Raw genomic sequence first — 14,044 nt, forward strand, 5'->3', positions numbered from 1 at the left:
TGAAGGTAACAGTCTGAGGAACAGGATAGACCCAGAGATGTGGAAGTAGGGCACAGACTGACAATCCTCAGAAGAGGGGGTTGGGGGAGAGAAGAGATAAACCACAGAATTTACATGCATGTATGCATAACAGATGGACCTGGACAACAAAGCTGGGGACGGGGCGGCGTGGGGATGGGGAGGAGGGTGTCAATGAGGGGAAAAGGAGAAACATCTGTAACAAAAATAAATTTTTAAAAAAAGAAAACGCAATGCAAAACAGGAAAATAAAAAGCAAACGCACTTTAGGCGATTGCCAGTGCGTGGAAGCGGGATGGGGGTGGGGCGAGTGGGCGGGGCTTGGCGCGGGGCGCTGAACCCGGTCTTCCTGGGGCTGCCCCAGTGAGGAGGCGGGGCGCAGAGCTAAGTTTCTTCGTGACTCCGCCCACAGCGGGGAGCCCGGGAGCGCTGGGTCAAGGGCGCCTGGGGCCGGTCCCTCGCGCGGGGTCGCAGGGCGCGTCCCGGAGTGGCCCCACTGAGAAGGGCCTTGCGTTGGGAGACCAGGCCCTGTCCCCGCCGTCCGGGAGTGCAGGCCGCGCGGGCCGAGAGCCCTGGATCTGCCCCGCGGTGCCCCGGCCCCCGGAAGTTCCCTGGGCTGGCAGAGGGCCTCCGAGGAGCCGCGGGACGCGCAGGTAAGCGCAGCCAGGGCCGCGGTCAGTCCGCCTTTGCCCGCGCGGGCGGCCGCCGACACTTGGACGCCGGGGCGACAGGTGGCGGCGAGGAGCGGAGCCTGGCAGCGGGCCCCGGGTCGGACGGACCCCGGGACCCTTCCCTGTCCCGCTGCGCGCCCCCCAAGCATTCTTGCCTCAGCGTTGTCATCCTAACCCCATCACTCCTGTGGTTCTGACCCCAGGTCAGCAGACGCGAGTTCGAATCCCACTTCAGCACTTGTGCCCTTAGCAGATCAAATAAGTAACCCCACAAATTCTTATCGTGTGCCACGGAGTGCCCGCCACTGGCCTGAGTGTTAGGGATACAGCTAAGGGCAAACAACCGTGGTGTGCGCCACCCTGGGGCTCACAGTCTGGTGGGAAAGATCTACTCACAAATAAATGCAAAAGTTAAAACTAATCAGCACTAAGGTAGAAAGTGTAGAGTGCTGGGAGAGGTTTTTTGTTTTTTTTTAATCCTCACCTGAGGACATTTTTGCATTCATCTTCAGATAGAGCCAGAGGGAGAGGAAGAGAGAGAGAAACTGATATGAGAGAGACACATCGCGAGACACATTGAGTGGCTGCCACCCACACCACCGCAACCGGGGTGGGGACAAACCGCAACCGAAGTACGTGCCCCTAGCAAGAACCGAACCTGGGACTCTCGGGTCCGCGGGCCAGTGCTCTAACCGCTGAGCCAAACTGGCCAGGGCTCTGGGAAAGGTTTTAACAGGTGGTCGGTCCCCACCTGTAAAGGACGCTGGCGTTCAAACTTCTATTTGAAGCAATGAATTCCAGGGTGGAGGACAAGGAGCAAACGTTTTGTTGGGAGAGAATCGCCCTGTTTGAGTAAAGGAGGGTCTGTGGGCGAGCCTGCAGAGAACTGGGGGGAAAGGAAGGTCCTTAACGGTCTCCTCTCTGAAATGGGACCCTTCCTACTCACTGGCATGGGAAGGTTGAATGTAAATGACTTGGCAGTGTTCCAGGTGTGCAGTAAATGAAGTGTAGGTGAGGACTTGCTGGCTGGAGCAGGATTTTGACCTAATAAATAGGGTGTCTGCCTCTGAACAAACTTACTTCCCCCTTCCTTGACTTCTCTTTCCTTGTCTGAATCTCTCCAACAATCTGTTCTCTAAAATGATGATTGATTTGGTCATTCATTCTGGAAACATGTAACTGGTGCCCACACATGGGCCCTGCCCTCCTGGAGTTCATGTGGGGTGGGCCAGGTAGAATAAACTTAGATCCAGCCTGCTGGGCTGCATGTTTTCGGGACCCAGAGGAGGGGGTCTGACCCTCTTGGCCTTGCCCAGGAAAACCCTCTGCTTCCGGCCAGGTACCCATTTCCCTGAAACCCTCACCTGTTACTCCTGTTGCATAGCCACCCAGAACACCAGGCTCACACTCCTCCCGAGTGTCAGTTCCTTACTTTTATTGGTAGTATCACCCCCTAAAACTGTCCAAAAATCTCCTTACTGAGAACCCCACAGATCTTGAAACCCCGGGGATTTAGGAGAGAGTTTGGGGCTTCAGGAAACACCTGTCAACTGGTATATTTTATTCACTTGAATGAGCCCAGTTCCTTCTTTGGCTGTCACACTATTGATGTGGACTCGGGATTTGCTCCATGAAAAGGGGCTGCAAGGCTCAGATAGAGGCGGAACACAGTTGAGAGAGGAGTCTGGTGCTGTTTGTAGGTGGTGGTAATAAAAAAACACAAAAAACAACAGAACAGATATTAACAGAAGGGTGCTGGAGAGAGAGGGCAGTCTCTGTTTCCCCTCACAGACCATGTGAGTGCCAGACTTGGGGAGAAGAAGGGGAGCTCTAGGCTTGGCAGTCAGACATGGGTTTAAACTCTCATTCGTTACTTCCCAGCTCTGTGAATGACCCGAGGCTGGTCACTCACGGTCTGATTGTGCAAGCTGAACACAGTGCTTGGCACATAGTTTGCCCTGAAGAAATATTAACTCCCCTCTTCGCTGAAAATGAACTAAAATAGGTATAATAATAGTGCCTACCTCAGAGGGTTATCACAGGGATTTACTGAGTTAATGTACCTGGAGTACATAGAGCAGTGCCTGATATGTAGGAAGTTACCACTACTGCTGCTGCTATTGTTATAATTTTTATTCTGGGCAAAAATTGGTGAAACAAGGCAGGTGGGGGGCAAGAGGTGGTAGTGAAGGGATGGCTCTGAGGACTGTGCAGGGTGATTAAGCAGGGGAGTTGGGTTATCTGTTGCAGTGTTTTTGCCAGAAAGCATCAGCCCTGTCAGGAGAGAAGGGGTGTTCTGTATGATAAAGGGCCTCCCAGGCAGCCACACTGTCAGAAGGCCTAAAGACTCAGGCCAAAGAAAACAGCAAAAGTCATGGGGGGGAAATAGGGTTGAAAAAGATCTAAAAGTGTCCTATTCTGGTTGTGTCTACCCACAGCTAGGTGTGAGTCTCCTGTGAGGGGTTGCCCTTGATCCCCATCCCCATGCTGACCCCAACCTCCTGTGGTAATTGCCCAGAATGGATGGATGAATGAATGAATGAATGAATGAATGGACATAAACCCTCAAGGCAAACACCCCTATGTTTAAGTGTGCTGTTAAAAGAAAGGAGAATGAAGATAGAGGAAAACAACTAGTATTTTTTGAGCACTTGCTAAGGGCCAAGCATTTTCATTTATGTTGCAACTTAGTGGTAAACTCCACAGGTGTGGAGTCAGATAAAATTACCTGTGTGACCTCATGTGCATCTCAGAAGCTCTCTAAAGCTCAGTTTGGGCATCTGTAAAATGAGAATCATTGTACCTAACTCATAGGGCTGTTATGAGTATTAAGTAAGGCTTATGTATAAGTATATGAAGTGCTATTCTTAATGCACAGCACATGGTATAGTAAGTGCTCAGTCAATAATAGCTGCTGTTATTATATTTATTAATCCTCCCTGTGATCTCCACTGGGATGGAAGGCCACAGGCACAGATGGGTGGTCTTGATTCTGAACTCTGTCCCACTGGGAAGGAAAGGCTCTGCACACACTAACCAGACAGGTTGTGTAAAATGAAGTCAACTTTATATGCATTTTGTTCATTACCTAAAGCACTTGACTATGTGAAATCTTAAAAGGAAAAAAAAAAAAAAAACCACCTGTAAATTGATCATTTATGTGCCTTTCAAGTTTAGGTATTTTATCATCCAGATAAATCTTCCATGCATCTATGTTAAACCACTTTAGGCTGTCGAAGCTCTTAAATAAAGTGGCTTGTTTTGACCAGTGTCTGTCTTTGCTCGTTTATCATAGTTCCCTGGTGAAGACAGACAGATCCCATTTTGCAGGGCAGGCCGCAGGATGACAGCTCCAACCCCAATGCTTTAGCAGTGCAGTACTGCACAGTGGTGTTTAACAAACCACAGTGGACTCATGATTCCCTCATCATTGTCTCTCATATGCACATAGACCCACAGTGCCCATCTAGGAACCAGGAATAGAAAGGCATTCTGCTGCTGGTGTGAATTTGGAGAAATCAGCTTCAGGGAAATCTAAGGTTCTTAGTGACGGGTTTTTGGGTGAAAGTGCCTTGGATGAGGTTGGCAGGGTCTTCTGGAAATGAGAGCTGTCTGCTCTTATCACCCAGGGGTGCCAACTTTGGGTCTGGCCTTCAGCCCAATGAAAATCTGATTTGCATGTCTGCCTCCCTGCTGTCCCTACCTCTGGCCAGAGCTACCCCTGAAGCTGGAATCCCAGGAGCTACTGCCTCTCTATAGTCCCAGTGGGCACCTTGCTGGGCATGCCCTTCTCCAGCTGCCCTGGAATTACCTCCTCTGAGGGTAGTTCTAATGCAGTGGGCACTGGAGCCCTCTCCTGAGTGACAAGGGTCCACCTGAGAGCCTATTTGTTTTCTCCTTCTTTGACACGCCTGGGCACCAGGGTGAGGTTTCAGCATAGATTTTATCACGTTGTAGCTAGTGACCTGCCGTCTGAGAGAAGAGAAGGTCAAAGCTATCTGCTGTTGTCCAGAGGGTGGGAACACCTGTCTGCATGCAGAGCCGTGCCACCCCAGCTTAGGCCCTCATGAGAAATCAGTGGTCCTCCAGAGGGACACCACACCTTCCTTCAAGCCCATTCGGTTTCACTGAGAACAAGGAGAAAATAACACTAAAAAGGCTAGTGTTAAATAAGATAGGATCCGAACAGCCCCGAGAAACATTCTCTTTCCATGACTGAATATTATTAGAGAGTTATTTTATTTGTTTGGCCAGAGCTGTCGACAAAATACATCTTTGATCCTCCCCAGTCTCAGATAGGGACCTCATTAGGAGAGATGAGCTGCCATCTTCCCTGAAGCAAAGGAAGGGAACTGGCATCACTGTGCAGAAATCCAGAAGGCCTGTGGGTTCCGAGGCGTCCATGTGTCCATCGTCAACCTGGAACTTTTTAGAGCTCCTAAGATGGTTTTAAATTAGAGCCATCTTCCTTTCTGCCTTCACCCTTCCATCAGTACCCCCTCCCTTGCTTCCTCTTACAAAATGAACTCTCTAGGCAGAACATAGCCAGGTAGGAGTATTGGAACTGACTTGCAGAAGCAGAGTTAACATATTAAAGGCAGATGTGTGGGAGTTAATGCCTTGATTCCAGTCCATCCCACGCAGTCACAGTGTTCGGAAGAGAGGCATGCGGAGCAGGGCTGACCAGCCGGTCAGCTAATTGCATGCTAGCCGTTGGAGCTCTGCCGGCAGCCCGTCTGCCCACTGAAATGGGTTTGCACTTGGTGGGGAAAGAATGATGAAAACAAATGATGTAAACGAACCCCAATTTGGGCCCAGTAAGTTGCATATTGGAGAGATTGAAATTCAGTGTCAGTAAGTAAATCCAGGCCAGGTCAAGAGCAGGCTTGAAAAGGCTAGACATTTCTCTGTGAGCAGGTGATCAAAAGGACAGAATGTCTATTACATGAATTAGTGTGTAGGGGTCTAACTTGAAATTACTGACTTTCAAATGTTCATTTTAAAGATCAGAGATAGCTGTGTATGGTACGAATCCGATACTTAGTATCAAAGACTGCTTTGTTTTTTAATTCTCTCATCAGGCCGTCTTTTATGTAACTTTTATGATTAAGGTCATTATTGCCTCAATGTGTTTTTGTGAGAAAAAGATGCCAGTGTCCATTACCCACTTTATATTTTACGGATAATCAAGGGACCACAGATGATAAAAGAAGGGCCACCTGTTTCAGGTAGCACTGCAATGCCACTATCCTTTGGCTTCTTCTGGGATTCTGTCTTAAGAAAATAATTTGAAAAGTAAAAAGAGCTGCTATTTAAGAGGCATCACTTTTTATAATGGTGAAAGCTTAGAGGCGACCTGAATATACAGGATAGGAAGACAGTCAGATTACAGAACACCAGGATGACGGAATCTTAGGCGGCGTTTAAAAACGTGACGAGTAAGGTGGGCAGTTACATGCTCAGTGGACAGAATGCATTACACTACGGTGCAGTCAGGAAAACAGCCTGTGAGGGAAGCTTCAATGCGAACATGAGCTGCATTTGAACGATGGAACTATGAATAACGTTTTCACATATTTCAAACTTTCGATGGTGTTTTATTCCTCTTATAACCTTTTTTTTTTTTAATCCTCAAATGAGCCCAGTTAAATAATGGTATTTCTTCTGTGTGCAGCATTAAGGGCATGAAGTTTGTGGCTTTATTCTGATTGTCTTTCAGTCAACAATTTCTCAAGCCAGGCTTGTCTGCCTGCCTCCCTGTCTCTGGTGGAGGACCATACTCTGGGTCCACCGGCTGAATGGCCTGCAGGTGTGCTCACTCTGGCCCTGTAGACTCAGATTCTTGGGCTTTTTAGGATGAAGAAAGCAGCTGCCCCTTCCTGCCCTGTGGTCTTATATCCCTCTGCCAGCTTCTGTTGTCCTTGTTCCTTACCTGGTTCCCAAGGGTGGGATTGGGGGAAGGTTGGGTTTATAACCTTTGAGGGCCTCCTTGGTGAAGTTTCAGCAACCTCTGCCCCCAACACACACACACACACACACACACACACACACACACACACGTCAGCAATTGCCTGGGGCAGCCCCGCATCACCCGGACTTCTTGTCCTGCTCAGGCCTTGGTACTCGGTACCTCAGGGACTGCTTTGTATGTCTTAATGTCAACTCTCCCTTTGTCAGCCCTGTTCCCCTTTATCCTCTGCTGCCTGGTGCATGGCCAAGGGTTTGTCCTAAAACAGCAGTTCTCAAACTCATGTAATTGGTCAAACATTGGAAAATCATGACACATGTCTTTATTTGAAACAAAGATTTGAGTCTGCGTGGCTTATCTGGGAGGAGATCCCAGGAAGAGCTAGCAAGAAGTAGGGTCATTAGCCAGAGGGGCACACCATCAAGCAGGGCAGCAGTGTGGACCGCTGGAGTTTACACCTGCTTGGAGTCCCTGGCAGCCCGTGTAGAACACCCATTCAGAGTGAGCCTCTTGTGGGGCTGGGAAGGTACATATCGTTGATGTCCCTCATTGGCTGCGCACTGCTCCTGGGAGGAATGAGTTGTCCAGGACATGTGGCAGCTTCCAGTCACCAGGTGCAGCACCAGGGCAAAGGGACGCAGACGCTGGCATGTGGGAATCAAGCTGGCTTCTCTAAAATGGTGAGACACGAGTGCTCCGGGCAGAGCACTGACAGTGTCTGCTGTGACATGCTTCCCCAAATGCCACGCACATTATCAGTGTACTGAACTGAAAATAATCAAATCCATATTTCAGTGCTGAATCAGAGATCCATTTATACTACATCGAAGACTGTATTAAGTACTAACCAACCCCAAAAGTTTATGAAAAATCCTGGGAAGAAAACTTTAAATAAGAAAAATATCCCCACAGCTTTTCCCCTGTGATTTGGGACTCCCAATATTTGACGGAGTGGCAGAGTGCTCGTGTTCTGCAGCTGTGCAGCTTGAGACCCAACATTTCAAAAGAGGGCCTGAGTGTATACTTATCTGTATTGTGGCAACGTCTCCCCTTTTGTTGTAGCTTGATTCTTTTCCCGTTATTTCTCAAGTACATTAAGATGGTCTTAACAGAAAAATCCATTGAGAGAAAACCCTTAACTTCATTTGTATCCAGTGCCATGTTTTAATATTAATACTTGAATTCACTATATTGACATTAATTCCAGAGGATGGGAGAGAATTTCTGTTGTGATGGCTTTAGGCACTGTGATAAATGCTTTGTAGTCATTGCCTTTATATAGTAACGCTCCATCTCCAATTAAAGATTTAGTAAGCTCTTCATCAAAATATCTATTCACAATTGAGGCATACAAGATGGTTGTGCTGACATTTCAACTTAACTCTATAGTTTTGTGGGTCCCAATCCATTTTATGTGCTTGTTTTTTCCGTCACGGAGGAGGAATAATGAGAGGAGTTTGGGGGCATAACGCAGAGTCTAGAAATATTCTCCATGTATTTTCTATTATTATGTCTATTAGAATATTTGTCACTACAAAGGACTTACTCCAGGAATGACTTTAAATTGTTCATGTAGAAAGCTCAATAGGATTTAGTACCTAAAGTTTTTATGCTTTGAGTTATGGGCATTTTAGAATTTGTATGGAAAGGATTCATAATCCCAATGTTTTAGAGAAATGAGGCCGTTTCCCCATGCGTATGGTTCAATAAGCATTCCCTAGAGAATGGCATGGTGAATACCTGGTGTTCAGGCCCCGTTTCTGTGTCCTGTGCATGCGGCAGACTCACTCACTGATCCTGAGCCCGCATCCTTCTCCACAGAGTGCTCACTCACTGCAGTCCACCAGTACTGGCTCGCCAGATAAACCTCTGGACACCCTGTGTTCAGGCGCACCTTCTTACCTGTCTTTGTCATTGCTGTGAAGGGTCAACAAAAGAATTATTCCTAGTCTCTCTGCAAAAAAAAATAAATTAGTCAGAATATGTACACCCCTATGTTCATAGAGCAGTGTTACTTACAATAGCTAAGATTTGGAAAACAACCCAAGTGTCCATCAGTAGATGAGTGGATAAAAAGGCTATCGTACATTTACACAATGGAATACTATGCTGCTATAAAAAGGGATCTCTTAACTTTTGAGACAGCAAGGGTGGACCTGGAGACTATTATGCTGATGGAAGTAAGCCAGTCAGAGAAAGACAAGTATCACATGATCTCACTTATATGTGGAACCTAATGAACAAAATAAACTGACAAACAAAATAGATCCAGAGACATGGAAGCATGGAACCGACTGACAGATCTCAGAGGGAAGGGGGAGGGGTATGGGAAGAGATTAGCCAAAGAAATTGTATGCATAGCCCAGGGACACAGACAATAGTGAGGTGGAGGCCTGGGGTGGGGAAGGAACTTAGTGGAGGGGGAAAGGGGGGGGATGGGAGACATCTGTAATATTCTCAACAACCACAAGAAAAAGAAAATAAAGGATGGCCCTGGCTGCTTTTCTCAGTGATTAGAGCGTCAGCCCTCAGACCAAAGGGTTGCAGGTCCGATCCCTGGCCCCCGTCAGGGTCATGCTGGAGGCAACTAATTGATGTGTCTCTCTCACATTGATGTTTCTTTCTCCCTCCTTCCCTCTTTCCCTCCCTTCCATTCTCTTTAAAAAAATATCAATGGAAAAATATCCTCAGGTGAGGATTAACAACAACAAAAGATGAATTCAAGAGGCAGTGGTGTGACCACCTTGTGTCTTTTGTCACCTCTCTGTCATGCAGATGATAATTATTTAATTTGGTAATGTAAACTTTTTTAATAATTTTTTTATTGTTGAAAATATTATAGATATCCTCCTTTTCTCCCCCATTGACCCCCTCTCCTGCTTTCCACCCCCCTCCTGCTTTTCCCAACCTAATGTCTGTGTCCACTGGTTGTGCATATATGCATATAAGTTCTTTGCTTTATCTTTTTTCACCCCTCCCACACCCCATCCCTCTGAGGTTTGTCAGTCTGCTCCCTACTTCCGTTCTTTTCTCCTATCATATGCATTTTTTTTCCTTTCTTTCCTTTTTTCCTTCAGTGTTGCTCAGAACATCAAGGAGTCCAAGACCATTTGCTGTTTGGTTGAAGTACTTTGTGTTAATGGGAACACATTGAAATTCTTTTTTCTACTTCTTTAGGAAGACTGCTCTGCTCTAGATCACTAGGGACCTCCTCATTGCCAAGTCTCTGGTCTCTCTCTGTGCGTATTTTCTGTGCAACATGTGACACCTCTGACCATGCCCACCTCTTGACCCTTCCATCTTGGATTTACTCCTTCAAGCCGTTTCTTCTTGGATTTCTCCACCTGCTGCATCCCCTCTGCTGCCATTTTCAGTGGCGCATCCCCAGGGTTCTGCCTTCCACCTGGATGATGTCATCCCTGCCCCCGGGGTTTAACTTTCACCTTTACATAGACCTCTCCTACATCCTCATCTCCCTCACCCGCTTTCTGGAGCCCAGGCCTTTGTATTCAGCAGCCTGCTGAATGGTGCTTCTTGTGGTTCACATGTAAGCATTGAGCCTGCATGTTTCACTTGTTCTAGTCTAGTTCTCATTTCACAGGGCCAACGAAACACTTGTTCCTCTCAGGGTGTTCTACTTCCCTGGGGTTTTAGGTAAGCTGTTCTAAGCTTAACAGAAAGCTTCCATCTTGGAAGTGTAAGACTAGGGCGCAAACCAAGAACTTCTCAAAACTTAGGGACTTAAAAGAAAACAATTATTTATTTTCTCTCTCGCAGTTCTGGGAGTTGACTGGGCTTGGCAAGGCAGGGCTCACTCTGCGTCTCTCGTTCAGTGGCAGGTAGATGGTGACCAGGGCGGTTTGCAGTCTTCCACTGGTACAGATACTGCGGCAGCGGAGGACATTTCTCTGCTCTCTCTCATGAGACGATGAACTGGGAGGGCTTCCTCGAGAGCTGTAGCCAGTAATGTGCGCCCTCTTCCCCTAGTGCCCGCCTCTCATGCCATCACGCACTCACCATGCCTCCTGTCCCTGGACCGCGGCCTCCCATCGGAGCTCATGTGTACACTGCCTAGCACGTGGAGCTCTGTCCACACTGCAGAGGAGGCCTGTGCTGCGGAGGGAGAGAAGGAGGCGCAGGGGAAGTGACTGAGGACAGGTTTTGGAGTGGCCTGTTTCCCACCTCCTTTCGTTTCACTTGTAACCACATCACTCAGGGCAGTTGCCACCCGCACTGTGTGTTTTTTCCCCCAGTCTGACACTGAAACTAGAATGTAGTTTCACGGGGTCCTGGACTTTCTGATCCACATACGTTGTTAAGGGAAAGCCCAGTCCCTCAGTCATGGACTGACTGCTAGAGTAAGTCTTAAAGACCATTTAGACAGCCTGTTTATTTTATAGGTAGGAAAACAGGCCAGCCAGGTTAAGTGACTCACCCAAGGTCACACGGTGAAATAGCAAGCGCAGGGCTAACCTGAATTCTGCGTCTAGTACCACTCAACAGCTGTGTGACCTTGAGTAAGCCCCATTACTTCTGAGCTTCAGTCTCCTCACCTGTTTTGGTGGACAGAATAATGACCCTCCAAAAGTGTTCAGGTCTTAATCCCTGGAACCTGTTGCTTTGTTGGGTTACATAGCATGGGGTGATTAAGGCTGCAGATGGAAATAAGGTTGTTAATCAGCTGACCTTAAAATTATCTTGCATCATCCAGATAGGACCAGTGTGATCACAAGGGTCCTCGTACGGCAGGAGAGTCAGTCAGAGTGACGCAGCGTGAGAGAGACTGGGCTGGCCATGGCTGCTTGGAAGGTGGATAGGCTTGCGCCGAGGAATGTAGCAGCCTCTGGAAGCTGGACAGGCAAGAAATGGATTCTCCCCTCGAGCCTCAGAAAGGAACACAGCCTTGCCAACACCTCTGTTTTAGCCCAGTGAGACTCCTTTTGGACCTCTGACCTCCAGAACTATAAGATAATAAAATGTGTGTGTCTTTTAAGATCCAAAGTTTGGCATCATTTGTTATAGCTGTAATGGGAAACTGATACATCTGTATAGGGGATAATCAACCCTTTCTCAAAAGATTGGAGTGTCTAGTCAGGGAGATAATGTCTGAAAATTGCCTAAAGCTCCTGGGTTATAATCGATACTAAACAAATAGTAATGTTAATGGTGGACAATGATGGGGGGGGAGGGGGCCATGGTGATCATTAACACTGTGTAAAGAGAGAGTAGTAGCTGATGGCCGGTGTCTGAAGAATCAAGGTTGGGGACTCTGAGGTGAGATTCAGGGCTAGTAGGGTGGCCAAAGGGAGCCATTCTGTCTGATAGTCCACAGAAGGGCCTACCCTCCTCCGCTCTTCAGCACTTATCCGGCAGCACCGTCTTAGATGGAGGAAGCTGGGTTAGGGAAGGGCTGCCTGGGAGATCTGGTGGATTGCGGGCCTCTCTCTGCCTGGCCCTCTCTCGCCCTAATGTCTATGGCTGCCCGTATGGTCTCAAAGATCACTGCCACCCTGAGCGTCCGCAGCTAAACTTCAGTGAGCTTGTTATGGCCCAGGCAGTATGCTGGGTGCTCTATGACAGAGCTGGTGTCATGTCTCATTCTGTCTTCATGCCAGGCCTCTGAGACGGGCCTTATTTCCCATATTGCAGAGAAGTAAACAGATTCCAGGAGGCGAGGCAACTTGCTTAAGGCCAAGCAGCTCGTCAGTGGCAGAACTGAGACTACAGGCTAGATCCGTCTGACTCCAGATCCAGACCGCGCTGGTCACTGAGCGGGAGGAGACAGGACCCACCCACAGCTGACTGGAAGGGGCTTGGGCTGTGTTTGGATGTGGCTGGCCTACAGGAGTGAGGTTCCCCAAGTCTCCAGAGTAAATGCCCGCCCCGCCCTCCTGCACCTCTGGGAATGATGGAGCCCCAGGTGGGATAGGGTTGGGCACGTTTGTTTCCTGGGGTCCTTGTAGAGGCACCCACATCTGCCGTCTCTCTTGGGGTGACTGCAACTGAATCAATATCTTATTTCCTGAAAAGACATACACTGACATTTGGACTGGTATTAGGGGATAGTGAGGAATTTTTGTTAATTATTGTTAATTTTGTCAGGGGTGACCGTGGTGTTAAGGATAAGTAACACAGTGTCCTTATTTTCGAACATGTCCTTTCTTTTTGAAGTATTCAGTGGTAAATGTCATGTTGTTTATTATGTACTTTAATATATTTCCAGGGGGAAAAGGTGAAGTAACATGGAAAGCTGTTAATGATTGCTTAGAGACCGCACTGTAGCTGTTCATTATCTTATTTCCTCGATTTTTTTTTTTTTTTTTTTTTGGTATTTTGTAATTTTTTAGAATAAAAAGTTGCCTTTTCTTGAAGTCATCACTGAGGTACTCATAAGTCTTAGGCTGAATTAGACACAGCTCTACACTCTGGAGACCCACAGATAAATGACCACAGTGGTGGGGCCGAGCTTGGGGCAGAGGTGGAGGGGTGATGGGCCCTGTGGGACAGTGCTTGGAGGGGCAGGAAGTCATGTGTTGGGACATGATTCTGGCTCTCCCAGGGGTACTGTTGCTTTAGTCCAGTTGTTCATAGTTCTGAGTCAAGTAACTAAGAGATGGCTAGCCGGGTCTTTTTCGATGCCTGACCTCAGAGAGATTTCCTGCAGTGTGTGCCTCTCCGTCCACAAGTGGGCTGGCTTCTCCGCCGTGGTGGCATTATTCCTTTGCTGTGCTATGATATGAGAAAAGGACCATGGTGTTTTGTCATGGTGCATACCACTCAATAGGAATTCCATTTGTCACTGAAGATTTTCTTTGCCAAATTCTGTAATTTTGGGGGTTTTACATGAAAGTTTATTCTTCAGACTTAGCATTGGAATAGATACAGATTCCCCCCGTCTCCTGTTAGCCTCCTCTTTGCATTTTTCCTTATCAAAATAGCCAGCCATTGAAGGGGAGTAGCCTTCAGAGTGTTTGTTCTTACTTATCTTCTCAATATTTCCAAGAATTCTGCCAAATCTGTAGACTGTATTGAGCATCGTTTAAAGCAGACATTGCTAACCAAGAGGCCAGACTTGGCCAAGCACTGATTTAGCTCTCTAAATACAATGTTATTCTTCAACTAAAATTCTATTTATTCCCTTTAAGCCTTTGGACATATGAACGCATAATAGGTGACCTCTGAGCGGTAATTTCATGAATTCTTGCGGAAATGAATTGTATCAGATCAATATATCCATAGACATCACATTTTTTTGAGCTTCAAGGGACTCCAAGATGAATCTGGTACAGCTCTGTAAGTGGAAGAAGCGTTCATTGTAACTGCAGAGTCAATTCTCAATTAACAAGGATAATGGAGTGGAAGGAGGTCAGTGATGATCAAAAATCAT

General features: G+C 47.4%; 1 protein-coding gene across 2 annotated transcripts in view; it reads left to right on the top strand.

Moving 5' to 3' along the window:
• Positions 1–550: 550 nt before the first annotated feature.
• NMNAT3 (nicotinamide nucleotide adenylyltransferase 3) overlaps positions 551–14,044 on the top strand; it is a 95,026-nt gene continuing 81,532 nt past the window's right edge. Inside the window, exon 1 of one of the 2 annotated variants that reach the window (XM_036266362.1) lies at positions 551–671. The gene's annotated coding sequence lies outside the window, so the exon portion shown is untranslated. The remainder of the gene's footprint in view (positions 672–14,044) is intronic. The other variant, XM_036266363.1, reaches the window with a different exon arrangement.

Source organism: Molossus molossus, unplaced genomic scaffold (assembly GCF_014108415.1).
Source record: "Molossus molossus isolate mMolMol1 unplaced genomic scaffold, mMolMol1.p scaffold_m16_p_18, whole genome shotgun sequence".
Lineage (NCBI taxonomy): Eukaryota > Metazoa > Chordata > Mammalia > Chiroptera > Molossidae > Molossus > Molossus molossus.